Genomic DNA, 8,206 nt, shown 5'->3' on the forward strand with positions numbered 1-8,206 from the left:
GAGTACCGGGCCGGACGAATCACTGGCCTGACCCCGCCACCGCTGGCGTTTCGTTCGTGGATATTCAGTTACCGTACCTAGAAAAAAAATAACAGTAACTTGACCTTCTTTGAAAACCTTTATTTCCGAGTTTGCATCTGAAGCGGTTTCTCCATCTCCTGTACCTCAGCGCTTGAGTCTCATAGTGGGGCGGTGGGGGCAGAGTTCGATACGTACTTGGGGTGGCTTGTCCTAAGAGAGGGTCTGGCCCTCCTGGCATGATGATGATCATCATCATCATCAATCGTATTTATTGAGCGCTTACTATGTGCAGAGCACTGTACTGAGCGCTTGGGAAGTACAAATTGGCAACATATAGAGACAGTCCCTACCCAACAGTGGGCTCACAGTCTAAAAGGGGGAGACAGAGAACAGAACCAAACATACTAACAAAATAAAATAAATAGAATAGATATGTACAAATAAAATAAATAGAGTAATAAATATATACAAACATATATATATATATATACATATACAGGTGCTGTGGGGAAGGAAAGGAGGTAAGATGGGGGGGATGGACAGGGGGATGAGGGGGAGAGGAAGGAAGGGGCTCAGTCTGGGAAGGCCTCCTGGAGGAGGTGAGCTCTCAGCAGGGCCTTGATGGACTCTCAGCCATGAATTGATGATGATGATGGTATTTGTTAAGCGCTTATTATATGCCAGGCACTGTTCTAAGCACTGGGGGGGGACACAAGGTAATCAACGTTGTCCCACATGGTGCTCACAGTCTTAATCCCCATTTTACAGATGAAGGAACTGAGGCACGGAGCAGTGACCTGCCCAAAGTCACACAGCTAAGTGGTGGGGCCGGGATCAGAACCCGTGACGTCTGACGCCCAAGCCGGGGCCCTTTCCACTGAGCCACGCAGCTTCTCCAGTGGGTACGGAGGTGTGATCCCATCGGGACAAGTTGAGCTGGGAGAATAATAATAATAATGATAAGCCAAGCACTGCTGGGGGAGATACAAGGTGATCAGGTTGTCCCACGGGGGGGGCTCACAGTCTTCATCCCTATTTTACAGATGAGGGAACTGAGGCCCGGAGAAGTGAACTGACTTGCCCAAAGTCACCCAGCTGACAAGTGGCGGGGCCGGGATTTGAACCCATGACCTCCGCCTCCAAAGCCCGGGCTCTTCCCACCAAGCCGTGCCGCTTCTCTAGCTTTCCTAGTGCAGGAGGCATGGCTCAGGTGGTTGGGGTCCCAAGACCTCCCGCGGGCCTTGGGGGCAATCTCCCAGACTGTGAGCCCGTTGTTGGGGACGGACCGTCGCTATCTGTTGCTGACTTGAACTTCCCAAGCGCTTAGTACAGTGCTCGGCACACAGTAAGCGCTCAATAAATACGATTGAATCAACGAATGTACTTCCCAAGCGCTTAGTACAGGGCTCTGCACACAGTAAGCGCTCAATAAATACGACTGAATGAATGAGTGTACTTCCCAAGCGCTTAGTACAGGGCCCTGCACACAGTGAGCGCTCAATAAATACGACTGAATGAATGAATGTACTTCCCAAGCACTTAGTACAGGGCCCTGCACACAGTGAGCACTCAATAAATACGACTGAATGAATGAATGTACTTCCCAAGCGCTTAGTGCAGGGCTTTGCATACAGTGAGCGCTCAATAAATATGAATGTACTTCCCAAGCATTAGTACAGTGCTCTGCACACAGTAAGTGCTCAATAAATACGACAACGAATGTACTTCCCAAGCGCTTAGTACAGTGCTCTGCACACAGTGAGCGCTCAATAAATACGACTGAATGAATGAATGTACTTCCCAAGCGCTTAGTACAGGGCTCTGCACACAGTAAGCGCTCAATAAATACGACTGAATGAATGAATGTACTTCCCAAGCGCTTAGTACAGGGCCCTGCACACAGTAAGCGCTCAATAAATACGACTGAATGAATGAATGTACTTCCCAAGCGCTTAGTACAGGGCCCTGCACACAGTGAGCGCTCAATAAATACGACTGAATGAATGAATGTACTTCCCAAGCGCTTAGTACATGGCTCTGCACATAGTGAGCGCTCAATAAATATGACTGAATGAATGAATGTACTTCCCAAGCGCTTAGTGCAGGGCTTTGCATACAGTGAGCGCTCAATAAATATGATTGAATGTACTTCGCAAGCGTTAGTACAGTGCTCTGCACACAGTAAGCGCTCAATAAATATGACAACGAATGTACTTCCCAAGCGCTTAGTACAGTGCTCTGCACACAGTGAGCGCTCAATAAATATGACTGAATGAATGAATGTACTTCCCAAGCGCTTAGTACAGGGCTCTGCATACAGTAAGCACTCAATAAATACGACTGAATGAATGAATGTACTTCCCAAGCGCTTAGTACAGGGCTCTGCATACAGTAAGCACTCAATAAATACGACTGAATGAATGAATGTACTTCCCAAGCGCTTAGTACATGGCTCTGCATACAGTGAGCGCTCAATAAATACGACTGAATGAATGAATGTACTTCCCAAGCGCTTAGTACATGGCTCTGCACATAGTGAGCGCTCAATAAATACGACTGAATGAATGAATGCACTTCTCAAGCGCTTAGTGCAGGGCTTTGCATACAGTGAGCGCTCAATAAATATGATTGAATGTACTTCCCAATCATTAGTACAGTGCTCTGCGACACAGTAAGCGCTCAATAAATATGACAACGAATGTACTTCCCAAGCGCTTAGTACAGGGCTCTGCATACAGTAAGCGCTCAATAAATACGATTGAATGAATGAGTGTACTTCCCAAGCGCTTAGTACAGGGCCCTGCACACAGTGAGTGCTCAATAAATACGACTGAATGAATGAATGTACCTCCCAAGCGCTTAGTACATGGCTCTGCACATAGTGAGCGCTCAATAAATACGACTGAATGAATGAATGTACTTCCCAAGCGCTTAGTGCAGGGCTTTGCATACAGTGAGCGCTCAATAAATATGATTGAATGTACTTCCCAAGCATTAGTACTGTGCTCTGCGACACAGTAAGCGCTCAATAAATATGACAATGAATGTACTTCCCAAGCGCTTAGTACAGGGCTCTGCATACAGTAAGCGCTCAATAAATACGATTGAATGAATGAGTGTACTTCCCAAGCGCTTAGTACAGGGCCCTGCACACAGTGAGCACTCAATAAATACGACTGAATGAATGAATGTACTTCCCAAGCGCTTAGTACAGGGCCCTGCACACAGTAAGCGCTCAATAAATACGACTGAATGAATGAATGTACTTCCCAAGCGCTTAGTACATGGCTCTGCACATAGTGAGCGCTCAATAAATACGACTGAATGAATGAATGTACTTCCCAAGCGCTTAGTGCAGGGCTTTGCATACAGCGAGCGCTCAATAAATATGATTGAATGTACTTCCCAAGTATTAGTACAGTGCTCTGCACACAGTAAGTGCTCAATAAATATGACAACGAATGTACTTCCCAAGCGCTTAGTACAGGGCTCTGCACACAGTAAGCGCTCAATAAATACGACTGAATGAATGAATGTACTTCCCAAGCGCTTAGTACAGGGCCCTGCACACAGTGAGCGCTCAATAAATACGACTGAATGAATGAATGTACTTCCCAAGCGCTTAGTGCAGGGCTTTGCATACAGTGAGCGCTCAATAAATATGATTGAATGTACTTCCCAAGCATTAGTACAGTGCTCTGCACACAGTAAGCGCTCAATAAATATGACAACGAATGTACTTCCAAGCGCTTAGTACAGGGCTCTGCATACAGTAAGCGCTCAATAAATACGACTGAATGAATGAATGTACTTCCCAAGCGCTTAGTGCAGTGCTCTGCGACACAGTGAGCGCTCAATAAATATGATTGAATGTACTTCGCGTTTAGTACAGTGCTCTGCGACACAGTAAGCGCTCAATAAATATGACTGGATGAATGTACTTTCCAAGCGCTTAGTACAGGGCTCTGCACACAGTAAGCGCGCAATATATACGACTGACTGAATGAATGTACTTCCCAAGCGCTTAGTCCCGTGCTCTGCACACAGTAAGCGCTCAATAAATACGATTAATGAATGAGTGTACTTCCCAAGCGCTTAGTCCAGGGCTCTGCACACAGTAAGAGCTCAATAAATACGACTTAATGAGTGTACTTCCCAAGCGCTTAGTCCAGGGCTCTGCACACAGTAAGCACTCAATAAATAGGACTGAATGAATGAATGTACTTCCCAAGCGCTTAGTCCAGGGCTCTGCACACAGTGTGCGCTCAATAAACACGACTGAATGTACTTCCCAAGCGCTTAGTCCAGGGCTCTGCACACAGTGTGCGCTCAATAAACACGACTGAATGTACTTCCCAAGCGCTTAGTCCAGTGCTCTGCACACAGTAAGTGCTCAATAAATATGACTGAACGAATGCACTTCCCAAGCGCTTAGTACAGGGCTCTGCACACAGTAAGCACTCAATAAATACGGTGGAATTGAATGAATGTACTTCCTAAGCGCTTAGTCCAGTGCTCAGCACACAGTAAGCGCTCAATAAATACGATGGAATGAATGAATGTACTTCCCAAGCACTCAGTCCAGGGCTCTGCACAGAGTAAGCGCTCAATCAGTACGACGGAATGAATGAATGTACTTCTCCAGCGCTTAGTCCAGGGGTCTGCACACAGTAAGCGCTCAGTAAATACGATGGAATGAATGAACGAATGAAGGTACCTCCCCAGCGCTTAGTCCAGGGCTCTGCAGGCAGTAGGCGCTCAATAAATACGACGGAATGAATGAATGAATGTACCTCCACAGCGCTTAGTCCAGGGCTCTGCAGGCAGTAGGCGCTCAATAAATACGACGGAATGCATGAATGTACTTCCCCAGCGCTTAGTCCAGGGCTCTGCACACAGTAAGCGCTCAATCAATACAATGGAGTGAATGAATGTAGCTCCCCAGCGCTTAGTCCGGGGCTCTGCACGCAGTAGGCGCTCAATAAATACGACGGAATGAATGAATGCGTGTACTTCCCCAGCGCTTAGTCCGGGGCTCTGCACACGGTAGGCGCTCAATACGATGGAATGAATGAATGAATGTACTTCTCAAGCACTCAGTCCGGGGCTCTGCACACAGTAAGCGCTCAATCAATAGGACGGAATGAATGAATGTACTTCCTCAGCGCTTAGTCCAGGGCTCTGCACGCAGTAAGCGCTCAGTAAATACGATGAAATGAATGAATGAATGTACCTCCCCAGCAATTAGTCCAGGGCTCTGCACACAGTAGGCGCTCAATACGACCGAATGAATAAATGTACTTCCCAAGCAATTAGTCCAGGGCTCTGCACACAGTAAGTGTTCAGTAAGTACGAATGAATGAGTGAATGAATGAATGAATGAATGTAGCTCCCCAGCGCTTAGCTCGGGGCTCTGCACGCAGTAGGCGCTCAATAGGACGGGATGAATGAATGCGTGTACTTCCCCAGCGCTTAGTCCAGGGCTCTGCGCACAGTAAGCGCTCAAACAATACGATGGAATGAATGAATGTACCTCCCCAGCAATTAGTCCAGGGCTCTGCAGACGGTAAGCGCTCAATCAATACAATGGAATGAATGAATGTAGCTCCCCAGCGCTTAGTCCGGGGCTCTGCACGCAGTAGGCGCTCAGTAAATATGATGGAATGAATGAATGTGTGTACTTCCCAAGCGCTTAGTCCGGGGCTCTGCGCGCAGTAGGCACTCAATAGGATGGGATGAATGAATGAGTGTACTTCCCCAGCGCTTAGCCCAGGGCTCTGCGCGCAGTAAGTGCTCAAAAGGACGGGATGAATGAATGAGTATACTTCCCCAGCCCTTAGTCCGGGGCTCTGCACGCAGTCAGGCGCTCAATAGGACGGGATGAATGAATGAATGAGTGTACTTCCCCAGCGCTTAGTCCAGGGCTCTGCACGCAGTCAGGCGCTCAATAGGACGGGATGAATGAATGAATGCGTGCACGTCCCCAGCGCTTAGCCCAGGGCTCTGCGCGCAGTAAGCGCTCAAAAGGACGGGATGAGTGAATGAGTGTACTTCCCCAGCGCTTAGTCCGGGGCTCTGCGCGCGGTAGGCCGGGATGAATGAATGAATGCGTGCACGTCCCCAGCGCTTAGCCCAGGGCTCTGCACGCAGTAAGCGCTCAAAAGGACGGGATGAGTGAATGAGTGTACTTCCCCAGCGCTTAGTCCGGGGCTCTGCGCGCGGTAGGCCGGGATGAATGAATGAATGAGTGTACTTCCCCAGCGCTTAGTCCGGGGCTCTGCGCGCAGTAAGCGCTCAATAGGACGGGATGAATGAATGAATGCGTGCACGTCCCCAGCGCTTAGCCCAGGGCTCTGCACGCAGTAAGCGCTCAAAAGGACGGGATGAGTGAATGAGTGTACTTCCCCAGCGCTTAGTCCGGGGCTCTGCGCGCGGTAGGCCGGGATGAATGAATGAATGAGTGTACTTCCCCAGCGCTTAGTCCGGGGCTCTGCGCGCAGTCAGGCGCTCAACAGGACGGGATGAATGAATGAGTGCACGTCCCCAGCGCTTAGCCCAGGGCTCTGCGCGCAGTAAGCGCTCAATAGGACGGGATGAATGAATGCGTGAACGTCCCCAGCGCTTAGTCCAGGGCTCTGCGCGCAGTAAGCGCTCAATAGGACGGGATGAATGAATGCGTGAACGTCCCCAGCGCTTAGTCCGGGGCTCTGCGCGCAGTAAGCGCTCAAAAGGACGGGATGAGTGAATGAGTGCACGTCCCCAGCGCTTAGCCCAGGGCTCTGCGCGCAGTAAGCGCTCAATAGGACGGGATGAATGAATGAATGCGTGCACGTCCCCAGCGCTTAGCCCAGGGCTCTGCGCGCAGTCAGGCGCTCAACAGGACGGGATGAATGAATGAATGAGTGTACTTCCCCAGCGCTTAGTCCAGGGCTCTGCACGCAGTAGGCGCTCAATACGATGGAATCAATGAATGAATGAATGTAGCTCCCCAGCGCTTAGTCCGGGGCTCTGCACGCAGTCAGGCGCCCAATAGGACGGGATGAATGAATGAATGAGTGTACTTCCCCAGCGCTTAGCCCGGGGCTCTGTGTGCAGTAAGCGCTCAACAGGACGGGATGAATGAATGAGTGAGTGTACTTCCCCAGCGCTTAGCCCAGGGCTCTGTGTGCAGTAAGCGCTCAACAGGACGGGATGAATGAATGAGTGAGTGTACTTCCCCAGCGCTTAGCCCAGGGCTCAGCGCGCAGTAAGCGCTCAATAGGACGGGATGAATGAATGCGTGCACGTCCCCAGCGCTTAGCCCAGGGCTCTGCGCGCAGTAAGCGCTCAAAAGGACGGGATGAATGAATGCGTGAGTGTACTTCCCCAGCGCTTAGCCCAGGGCTCAGAGCGCAGTAAGTGCTCAATAGGACGGGATGAATGAATGCGTGCACGTCCCCAACGCTTAGCCCAGGGCTCTGCGCGCAGTAAGCGCTCAATAGGACGGGATGAATGAATGCGTGAACGTCCCCAGCGCTTAGTCCGGGGCTCTGCACGCAGTCAGGTGCCCAATAGGACGGGATGAATGAATGAATGAGTGTACTTCCCCAGCGCTTAGTCCAGGGCTCTGCGCACAGTAGGCGCTCTAAAGGACGGGATGAATGAATGAATGCGTGCACGTCCCCAGCGCTTAGCCCAGGGCTCTGCACGCAGTCAGGCGCTCAACAGGACGGGATGAATGAATGAGTGCACGTCCCCAGCGCTTAGCCCGGGGCTCTGCGCGCAGTAAGCGCTCAATAGGACGGGATGAATGAATGCATGAACGTCCCCAGCGCTTAGCCCGGGGCTCTGCACACGGTAGGCGCGCAATACGGTGGAATCAATGAATGAATGAATGTAGCTCCCCAGCGCTTAGTCCGGGGCTCTGCACGCAGTCAGGTGCCCAGTAGGACGGGATGAATGAATGAGTGCACGTCCCCAGCGCTTAGCCCAGGGCTCTGTGTGCAGTAAGCGCTCAATAGGACGGGGTGAATGAATGAATGCGTGCACGTCCCCAGCGCTTAGTCCGGGGCTCTGCGCGCAGTCAGGCGCTCAATAGGACGGGATGAATGAATGAGTGCACGTCCCCAGCGCTTAGCCCAGGGCTCTGCACGCAGTAAGCGCTCAAAAGGACGGGATGAGTGAATGCGTGCACGTCCCCAGCGCT

The sequence above is a fragment of the Tachyglossus aculeatus genome, chromosome 13 (assembly GCF_015852505.1).
Source record: "Tachyglossus aculeatus isolate mTacAcu1 chromosome 13, mTacAcu1.pri, whole genome shotgun sequence".
Taxonomy (NCBI): domain Eukaryota; kingdom Metazoa; phylum Chordata; class Mammalia; order Monotremata; family Tachyglossidae; genus Tachyglossus; species Tachyglossus aculeatus.